Source organism: Camelina sativa, chromosome 8 (genome assembly GCF_030686135.1).
Source record: "Camelina sativa cultivar CO46 ecotype springtype chromosome 8, ASM3068613v1".
NCBI classification, from domain to species: Eukaryota; Viridiplantae; Streptophyta; class Magnoliopsida; order Brassicales; family Brassicaceae; genus Camelina; species Camelina sativa.
This window is the reverse complement of record NC_141887.1, coordinates 15,872,286-15,883,555: the sequence shown is the minus strand read 5'-3', so window position 1 is coordinate 15,883,555 and position 11,270 is coordinate 15,872,286. Positions and strand designations below refer to the sequence as shown.

Genomic DNA, 11,270 nt, shown 5'->3' with positions numbered 1-11,270 from the left:
TTTTGGGATAAAAGAGGTTTAAGTGTTGTCTAAACATTTCAAATTCATCCCAAACTCTTACAATTAGTCAAATGCATTGGATTGTCACACATTCTGACCCTAGAAACAGTAACAAAGCTGTTTACTACTTCAAATCAATGTTTTCTTTGTTTTAGCTTGTTTTGGGACAAAATGGGTATAAGTGTTGTCTAAACACTCCAGATTCAACCCAAACTCTTATAATTAGTCAAATGCATTGGATTGCTACATATTTTGACCCTATAAACAGTAACAAATCTGTTTACTGCTTTGAATCAATCTTTTCTCGGTTTTAGCCTGTTTCGGGACAAAATGGGTATAAGTGTTGTCTAAACACTCCATATTCAACCCGAACTCTTATAATTAGTCAAATGCATTGGATTACTACATATTTTGACCCTATAAACAGTAACAAATCTGTTTACTGCTTCGAATCAATGTTTTCACGGTTTTAGCCTGTTTCGGGACAAAATGGGTATAAGTGTTGTCTAAACATTCCAAATTCAACCCGAACTCTTGTAATTAGTCAAATGCATTGGATCGTTACATATATTGACCCTATAAACAGTAACAAAACTGTTTACTGCTTCGAATCAATGTTTTCTCGGTTTTAGCATGTTTTCTCGGCTTAAGCTTGTTTTGGGATAAAAAAGGTTTAAGTGTTGCCTAAACACTTCAAATTCATCCCAAACTCTTACAATTAGTCAAATGCATTGGATTGTCACACATTCTGACCCTAGAAACAGTAACAAAGCTGTTTACTACTTCAAATCAATGTTTTCTTTGTTTTAGCTTGTTTTGGGACAAAATGGGTATAAGTGTTGTCTAAACACTCCAGATTCAACCCAAACTCTTATAATTAGTCAAATGCATTGGATTGCTACATATTTTGACCCTATAAACAGTAACAAATCTGTTTACTGCTTTGAATCAATCTTTTCTCGGTTTTAGCCTGTTTCGGGACAAAATGGGTATAAGTGTTGTCTAAACACTCCATATTCAACCCGAACTCTTATAATTAGTCAAATGCATTGGATTACTACATATTTTGACCCTATAAACAGTAACAAATATGTTTACTGCTTCGAATCAATGTTTTCACGGTTTTAGCCTGTTTCGGGACAAAATGGGTATAAGTGTTGTCTAAACATTCCAAATTCAACCCGAACTCTTGTAATTAGTCAAATGCATTGGATCGTTACATATATTGACCCTATAAACAGTAACAAAACTGTTTACTGCTTCGAATCAATGTTTTCTCGGTTTTAGCATGTTTTCTCGGCTTAAGCTTGTTTTGGGATAAAAAAGGTTTAAGTGTTGCCTAAACACTTCAAATTCATCCCAAACTCTTACAATTAGTCAAATGCATTGGATTGTCACACATTCTGACCCTAGAAACAGTAACAAAGCTGTTTACTACTTCAAATCAATGTTTTCTTTGTTTTAGCTTGTTTTGGGACAAAATGGGTATAAGTGTTGTCTAAACACTCCAAATTCAACCCAAACTCTTATAATTAGTCAAATGCATTGGATTGCTACATATTTTGACCCTATAAACAGTAACAAATCTGTTTACTGCTTTGAATCAATCTTTTCTCGGTTTTAGCCTGTTTCGGGACAAAATGGGTATAAGTGTTGTCTAAACACTCCAAATTCAACCCGAACTCTTATAATTAGTCAAATGCATTGGATTGCTACATATTTTGACCCTATAAACAGTAACAAATATGTTTACTGCTTCGAATCAATGTTTTCACGGTTTTAGCCTGTTTCGGGACAAAATGGGTATACGTGTTGTCTAAACATTCCAAATTCAACCCGAACTCTTATAATTAGTCAAATGCATTGGATCGTTACATATATTGACCCTATAAACAGTAACAAAACTGTTTACTGCTTCGAATCAATTTTTTCTCGGTTTTAGCATGTTTTCTCGGCTTAAGCTTGTTTTGGGATAAAAGAGGTTTAAGTGCTGCCTAAACAGTTCAAATTCATCCCAAACTCTTACAATTATTCAAATGCATTCAATTGTCACACATTCTGACCTTAGAAACAGTAACAAAGCTGTTTACTGCTTCGAATCAATGTTTTCTCTGTTTTAGCCTGTTTTCTCGGTTTAAGCGTGTTTTGGGATAAAACAGGTTTAAGTGTTGTCTAAACACTCCTAATTCATCCAAAACTCTTACAATTAGTCAAGAGCATTGGATTGTCACACATTCTGACCCTAGAAACAGTAACAAAGCTGTTTACTACTTCAAATCAATGTTTTCTTGGTTATAGCTTGTTTCAGGACAAAATGGGTATAATTGTTGTCTAAACATTTCAAATTCAACCCGAAATCTTATAATTAGTCAATTGCATTGGATTATTATACATTATGACCCTAGAAACAGTAACAAAGCTGTTTACTGCTTTGAATCAATGTTTTCTCAGTTTTAGCCTGTTTTGGGACAAAATGGGTATAAGTGTTGTCTAAACATTACAAATTCAACCTGAACTCTTATAATTAGTCAAATGCATTGGATTGTTACATATATTGACCCTATAAACAGTAACAAAACTGTTTACTGCTTCGAATTAATGTTTTCTCGGTTTTAGCCGGTTTTCTCGGCTTAAGCTTGTTTTGGGATAAAACAAGTTTAAGTGTTGTCTAAACATTTCAAATTCATCCCAAACTCTTACAATTAGTCAAATGCATTGGATTGTCACACATTCTGACCCTAGAAACAGTAACAAAGCTGTTTACTGTAAGTTTAGAAGAAAAGAGAATGAGAAGATTGAGTGTGTAGAACAAGTAAGTTAGTGTTTAGTTGAGTGAGTAAACGAGAGAGAGAGAGAGAGAGAGAGAGAGTGTGTAAGCGAAACCAAAGTGTAGAAGAAGAAAGAAACTTTCTTACTTGATATGGATCCTAGATACAAACTAATTATAGGCTATACAAGTAGAATATTCTCTACAGATTCTATGCACAAGTTACATGACTGAAAGTGACATGTCTCCTTAAACATACATGTGACTCTTATTTGACTTCTCTTTGCTTCCCACTTGTGTAATCTCGACAACGGCTAAATGGAGGAAGGTTCTAGTGGCTTTGTGACCGTTGGGGACTTCAGCTAGTGGACTGGACTCGCTAACCGTCTAACATGTACGGATGGCCCATCTTTCCTTGGTTGTACGGACGGCCCATCTTGCATTGGCCGTACGGACAGTGCTTGTACGGACGGTGTGGTGCGGATGGTGTGTATGTGTGAGTTCTCATACTCCCCCTCAATCTTTAAGCGACTTATTGTCAATAAAGATTGAAGATCATGAACATCTACCTCATTAAAACCTTAGGATAGAAAACCACTTGGGAAAAACTATACTTAAGGGAAAAAGAGTGTAGGTGCCATGTGAGGGTACTCATGGCCGAGTGAGGTCTATAAGACCAAGTTTAGAATGGATATACTCACACACTTGTGGACTAGCTGCCTTGGTGAGAATGTCAGCGAGTTGTTCAGAGCTTTTGGTGTGGCAAGGGAGAGTGACCCCAAGTTGAATTTGTTCGCGGACCTTATGACAATCGACCTCGATGTGTTTTGTCTGTTCATGAAACACAGAGTTAGTGGCTATGTGTATGGTCGCCTCATTATCACAATGCATCGTGATAGGTTTTGATGATTCAACTCAAAGATCCTTCAGTAGAGTCTTAAGCCACATCAGTTCGGTAGTCAGTTTCCTCATGGCCCTATACTCTGCTTCAGCACTTGAAAGTGATACCACCTTTTGTTTCTTGCTTTTCCATGTGACAAGATTGCCTCCTAGGAATGTGCAATATCCGGTTGTTGATCGACGGTCTTCGCGGTCGCCGGCGTAATCAGCGTCACAATATCCTACCAGTTCCGTGTTCTCATTGCATCCCATCCAGATGCCTTGTCCGGGCGCACCTTTGATGTATTTGAGGATCCGGTTCACCATGTTCCAATGATGGACAGTTGGGTTTTGCATATGCTGGCTAGCCTGGTTCACAGCAAAACAAATGTCAGGTCGAGTAATACTAAGGTAGATAAGCTTACCTACTAGCCGCCGATATCGTGTGACATCTTCAAATGGAGCCGCCTCAAGCTCCCCCTTTCCTCCTGCTTTATAGTTTTCTTCAAGTGGTGTTGCCACATTCTTTGAACCAAGTTTTCCTGCTTCAGCTAAGAGATCAAGTGCATATTTTCTTTGTGATAAGAATAATCCCTCATTAGTCCTATATACCTCTATCCCAAGAAAGTACTTAAGTTCTCCAAGGTCTTTAATATCAAATACTGATTTAAGGAAATCTTTGGTGTCTTGCATCCCTACCTTGTCACTTCCAGATATGATGATATCATCAACATATACTAGAATGACTATAATACCTTTATCACTTGGTAGTGTGAAGAGGGTGTGGTCAGCTTCTGATTTGTGGAAGCCTCTCCCAAGCAATGTAGTGCTTAGTTTGTGGTACCATGCTCTTGGAGATTGTTTTAAACCATATATGGCCTTGTTGAGCTTAAAGACTTTTCCAGGTCCAATGGTGTCTTCTAGGCCGGGTGGTGGCCTCATCTACACCTCATCTTCCAGTTCACCTTGTAAGAACGCATTCTTAACATCCATTTGCCAAAGCTCCCAATCCAAGTTGGTGGCCAAGGATAAGACGACTCGAACTGTATGTAGTTTGGCCACCGGAGCAAACGTATCAAGATAGTCCTCCCCATACGTTTGTGTAAACCAACGTGCGACAAGGCGGGCCTTATGGCGTTCAATCTCCCCATCACTCTTGTATTTAATAGTGAAGATCCACCGTGAGGTGACAGCCTTCTTTCCTTTGGGTAAGTCGGCCTCATCCCATGTGTGGTTTTTCTCCATTGCTACTCTCTCTGCATGAACCGCATCACACCATACCTTGTGCTCCTTAGCCTCATCATATGTTTGTGGAATCCAATGCTTATCAATTTGGCCAAGGAAGGCTTGGTGTTCCACCGGAAAGTTAGTCAACGTGCACACAGCCTGAATCGGATGAGCTATGGACGGGGGAAACTTGAGCCTTTGGCTGCGTCTCAAGGGAATAACTTCCTCAATATCATCATCCTCGTCGTCATCAACATGTTGGTCACTTGTCTCGGTCGGGTGAACCGTATCCTGATGTAATGGGGCCATTGGCATCGGTTGAGTGGTAGACTTGTTGGGGCTGTTTTATATAGGTGGCTCAGACTCTCCTGGTGAGTTTGGCTCGGGTGAGATAGGGGCGTCCCGATCGTTTTGATCGTTTGTGACTCTTAGCCGTTCGAGGATGATCTGGAGGTTTGTTGCCCGATCGGATGGAGGGTTTGACAAGTCTCGTAGGTCATCCCAGTTTTTCTTGTTGTAGTATCCTTGAGACTCCATGAACTTCACATCCCGAGATACTAAGACCCTTTTGGCTTCATGATCATAGCACTTATACCCTTTTTGTGTCGTTGAATAGCCAATGAACATAGCCTTGGTGCTTTTGGCCTCAAGTTTGTCGCGTAATTCACCTGGTCTCAGCACAAAGCACGTACAACCAAATACTCGTAAGTGTTCCAACGTAGGTTTTTCTTTATTCAATACCTCAAATGGAGAGACGTCTTGCAAAATCTTTGTGGGTATGTGATTGATGAGATAACACGCCGCAAGGACAGCATCACTCCAAAAATGTTTTGGGACATTTGTGTGGAACATCATGGACCGAGCCACTTCCATTAGGTGCCTGTTCTTCCTTTCAGCAACACCATTTTGTTGTGGGGTGTAAGGGCAACTGGTTTGATGGATTATGCCAAATTTGGTGAGATGTTGTTTAAAGGCATGGCTTGTGTATTCTCCCCCATTATCTGATCTCAACATTTTAATCTTTGCATTATAGTGGTTAGTCACATAATTTTGGAAACTAATAAATGCTTCAAGAACTCTATCCTTAGAGGGGAGCAAGGTTAGCCAAGTATACTTAGATTTTTCATCAATAAAAGTAACAAAATACTTTTGATTTTCTCTAGATAAGCATGGAGAGGTCCATACATCAGAATGAACAAGATCAAAGCAATTTTCATAGATAGTCAAAGACTTAGAGAAAACCGATTTGCAATGTTTACCAAGAATACATGCCTCACATTCAGCATTTTTGAAAGAAATATTTGGAAACATAAGTTCTAGAGCTTGAAAGTGAGGGTGTCCTAGTCTAGCATGCCAAATAGAGTCATTAGGTTTAACAATAACCGAATTAAAACAAGATGAAGAAGAAGCAGATAGGTTCAAGTCCTCAAGCACATAGAGATCATCCTTAGATCCTCCTTGGCCAAGAACTTTACTTGTCTCAATATCCTGAAAATAAACCTTGTTAGGACCAAATATTGCATAGCAATTTAAATCAGTGGTAGCTCTCTTAACTGATAGCAAGTTAGATGTAAAACTAGGCATGAAAAAGGCCTTAGAAACTTTATCAAACAATTTTAACTTTCCTATTCCCTTAACCGGTACTTTTTCACCATTCGCAATAATCACATTCCCTAAGGCAGGTTCAATGTCACTAATCAGCTTAGGATCACTAATCATGTGATATGATCATGAGACCATCCAAGACGACCCTTGAGTCTTGCTCAACACGAACGAAGTCAAAGATCAACTCTTCCTACCAAACTGCTATTTGGGATGTATTATTACCTCATCTAGAGTATATCTCGAAGTTGAATCAGTCCAATCAGAGTTTAGGTGAAGGAGTTATTCATTTTACAAATCAGGTGAACTCATGGCTACGCGACTTAGACCTACGAGAATTCAAAGGAGGATTCCGACCAAGCCAGAAGTACTCAAGCTATGAAAAAAACTGTTCTGAAATCTTGATCCATCCTAGAACCACTGAGAATTGGAAGCACGTTAAAATCAGTTCATAATTGAAAGATATGGATATTTCAAGTCAGTGGATCTGTCCTAGTTCCATTTTCGCGTCTGAGCCAAAGATCGTGTTACACAGACCAACTCAGAATCAATTTGGACACGAAATCAACTGGAGGATCTCAATGGATCTCTTATGTTTCCAACAAGCTCAACAACACAAGATTTGGCCAACAAACCACAGAGTTACGTCCCATTTGCCAAAGGAGGTGGATCTATTTCTTAACTTGATGAGTTTCAGGTCCAGTTGGTTTAAGAGCTTCCAGAATTATGTTGGGCAACCAGGAGTTGTTTTCTACTAAGCCCAAGATGAAGAAATGATACAGCCCATGCTGTTTCTCATCAGCAAATTGGATCAAGGAGTCAAAGAGAGTTAAAAAGATCAAGGAGGTACTTAATGGGCTAATACAAGAACTTATGGCAAAAGAGAGCATGGGAAATTATTTTGGGGATGATACCTATCAAGTCCAGTCCAGTTTGAGCCTAATTCAAGTCCAAGAAAACCCAAAATAATCACTTTATTTTGTGGTCAAAGAGAAGTGACGAAAATTGGAGTTCAACTCACCTTGGGAAGGAAACCTTGGGAAGACAAAATTCAAGAGTTGAATCTTCATTCAACTATCTATCTTTATTGTTTTTAGTTTCAAGAATAATACTTGGCTTTGTTACCAAGTTTTCTTATCCTATATAAACTCATGTAAGAGTAAAGAAATAATCAACAATCCAACTTTTTATCAAAACCTTTTCTTTTTGAGAGTGATTCTCTTCTGTTCTTTGTGAACAAAACCGATTGCTTGGTGTGATTCCAACAATCAAAACCGACTACTTGGTGTGATTCCGATAGTCAAAACCCCGATCTCCTTGGTGCGAGGCTGAGAGATCCGATCTTTTTGGTGTGAGGCTGAAAGATCAAACCGGTATATCAAGAGTCTTTCCGCAATTCTTGTGCGACCATTCATTCCACCATCCTTATTCTTGAGGCTTCGTCGTCTTTAGAATCAAGGTGTCTCTATCAACCAACTCGAAGGTGCCGAATCCTTGGGAGGATCATATCATCATGTGATGAGATGCACCTGAATCAACTATAAGAGGTTTATCCGGTTTTAAAGCAAGAAAAGTGTTACCGGAGGCCTCCTTGAGGGCTTTGATGAGGGCGTCCAGGTCTGACTTCCTTACCAGCTCCGATGATGAGGCTAGTGCAGTACCATTCCCTTCAATGCCTCGGTGGTTTATGTCAGTTGGTGCCACTTCCCCCCACTATGGCCGCTTGGTGAGCCTTTGGACCTCCACGATTGGTCATGCCTCGGTTGACTCTAAGGTGAGGGTGAAGGATCCAGCAGCGACTCTTGAAGTGGCCAGGTTTCTTACAATGGTCACACACCGGAGGGTTCTTGTCATCATGTCGGTAGTATCCTTTGTTTGCAGCCGCTGCCTCCACCTTATTTGCGGTCACAAGTTCACCTTTGTTTCCAAATAGCCCCATGGAGCCATGCTCCTTCTGGATCTGGCTACATACATCATCTAGACTAGGAAGCTTATCTGACCTCAAGATATGTTTTATGAGGTCATTGTAAGATGGGTTCAGGGTGAGAAGGAGGCCGAACACCTTGTCTTGCTCGCGCCTCTCGTTCAAGATGGCCGGATCAAGCGTTGCCGGCCTTAGCATCTCAAGCTCAGCCCAAAGAGACCGAAACTTTCCAAAGTGTTTGGTGAACTCCATGTCTTTTTGACTAAGGTTGTTAATGGCCCTCTTGATTTCAAACACTCGGTTCAAATTGGTGGTGTTACCGAACACATTTTGTAATGTGTCCCATAGATCCTTGGCCGTCTCACAATATGAATAGGCTTCGAGTATTGGAGCATCAAGAGAGTTTTGAATGATGGCAAGAACACTTTAGTCTTCTTGAAACCATTTGTCTTCACCGTTTGTGACGGCTTCTTTGCCACCGATGGTAGGCTCTTCCTTTGGAGCCTCACTCATTGTAATATGGGTCCAAAGCCCTCGGCCGCATAGTGCCGTCTTTGTGGTCCTCGCCCACAACAAGTTGTTCTCTCCTTTGAGAGTGACTGGAACGATCAAAGTCTTTGTGCCTTCCATGGTGTTTTGTCCGCTGGTCAATAGAGTTATCCAACGGTTACAAGGGATCGCTTCTTGCGATTGAAACAGAAATGAAGGGAATAAGAAGAGCGGAAGTGGTTAATGAGTGAGAGGTTGAAAACTAGGAGCAACAAGGCTCTGATACCATGTAAGTTTAGAAGAAAAGAGAATGAGAAGATTGAGTGTGTAGAACAAGTAAGTTAGTGTTTAGTTGAGTGAGTAAACGAGAGAGAGAGAGAGAGAGAGAGAGAGTGTAAGCGAAACCAAAGTGTAGAAGAAGAAAGAAACTTTCTTACTTGATATGGATCCTAGATACAAACTAATTATAGGCTATACAAGTAGAATATTCTCTACAGATTCTATGCACAAGTTACATGACTGAAAGTGACATGTCTCCTTAAACATACATGTGACTCTTATTTGACTTCTCTTTGCTTCCCACTTGTGTAATCTCGACAACGGCTAAATGGAGGAAGGTTCTAGTGGCTTTGTGACCGTTGGGGACTTCAGCTAGTGGACTGGACTCGCTAACCTTCTAACATGTACGGATGGCCCATCTTTCCTTGGTTGTACGGACGGCCCATCTTGCATTGGCCGTACGGACAGTGCTTGTACGGACGGTGTGGTGCGGATGGTGTGTGTGTGTGTGTTCTAATATTTACTACTTCAAATCAATGTTTTCTTTGTTTTAGCTTGTTTTAGGACAAAATGGGTATAAGTGTTGTCTAAACACTCCAAATTCAACCCAAACTCTTATAATTAGTCAAATGCATTGGATTGCTACATATTTTGACCCTATAAACAGTAAAAAATCTGTTTACTGCTTTGAATCAATCATTTCTTGGTTTTAGCCTGTTTCGAGACAAAATGGGTATAAGTGTCGTCTAAACACTCCAAATTCAACCCGAACTCTTATAATTAGTCAAATGCATTGGATTACTACATATTTTGACCCCATAAACAGTAACAAATATGTTTACTGCTTCGAATCAATGTTTTCACGGTTTTAGCCTGTTTCGGGACAAAATGGGTATAAGTGTTGTCTAAACATTCCAAATTCAACCCGAACTCTTATAATTAGTCAAATGCATTGGATCGTTACATATATTGACCCTATAAACAGTAACAAAACTGTTTACTGCTTCGAATCAATGTTTTCTCGGTTTTAGCATGTTTTCTCGGCTTAAGCTTGTTTTGGGATAAAAGAGGTTTAAGTGTTGCCTAAACACTTCAAATTCATCCCAAACTCTTATAATTAGTCAAATGCATTGGATTGTCACACATTCTGACCCTAGAAACAGTAACAAAGCTGTTTACTACTTCAAATCAATGTTTTCTTTGTTTTAGCTTGTTTTGGGACAAAATGGGTATAAGTGTTGTCTAAACACTCCAAATTCAACCCAAACTCTTATAATTAGTCAAATGCATTGGATTGCTACATATTTTGACCCTATAAACAGTAACAAATCTGTTTACTGCTTTGAATCAATCTTTTCTCGGTTTTAGCCTGTTTCGGGACAAAATCGGTATAAGTGTTGTCTATACACTCCAAATTCAAAACGAACTCTTATAATTAGTCAAATGCATTGGATTGCTACATATATTGACCCTATAAACAGTAACAAAACTGTTTACTGCTTCGAATCAATGTTTTCTCGGTTTTAGCATGTTTTCTCGGCTTAAGCTTGTTTTGGGATAAAAGAGGTTTAAGTGTTGCCTAAACACTTCAATTTCATCCCAAACTCTTACAATTATTCAAATGCATTCAATTGTCACACATTCTGACCCTAGAAACAGTAACAAAGCAGTAACAAAGCGTGTTTGGGGATAAAACAGGTTTAAGTGTTGTCTAAACACTCCTAATTCATCCAAAACTCTTACAATTAGTCAAGAGCATTGGATTGTCACACATTCTGACCCTAGAAACAGTAACAAAGCTGTTTACTACTTCAAATCAATGTTTTCTTGGTTATAGCTTGTTTCGGGACAAAATGGGTATAATTGTTGTCTAAACATTTCAAATTCAACCCGAACTCTTATAATAAGTCAATTGCATTGGATTATTATACATTATGACCCTAGAAACAGTAACAAAGCTGTTTACTGCTTTGAATCAATGTTTTCTCAGTTTTAGCCTGTTTTGGGACAAAATGGGTATAAGTGTTGTCTAAACATTCCAAATTCAACCTGAACTCTTATAATTAGTCAAATGCATTGGATTGTTACATATATTGACCTTAT

The 11,270-nt window shown here is 39.3% G+C and overlaps 1 pseudogene; it reads right to left on the bottom strand.

The window, feature by feature from the left end:
• Positions 1 to 5,218: 5,218 nt before the first annotated feature.
• On the bottom strand, positions 5,219 to 9,029 carry LOC147940080 (uncharacterized; annotated as a pseudogene).
• Between the last annotated feature and the right edge of the window lie 2,241 nt (positions 9,030 to 11,270).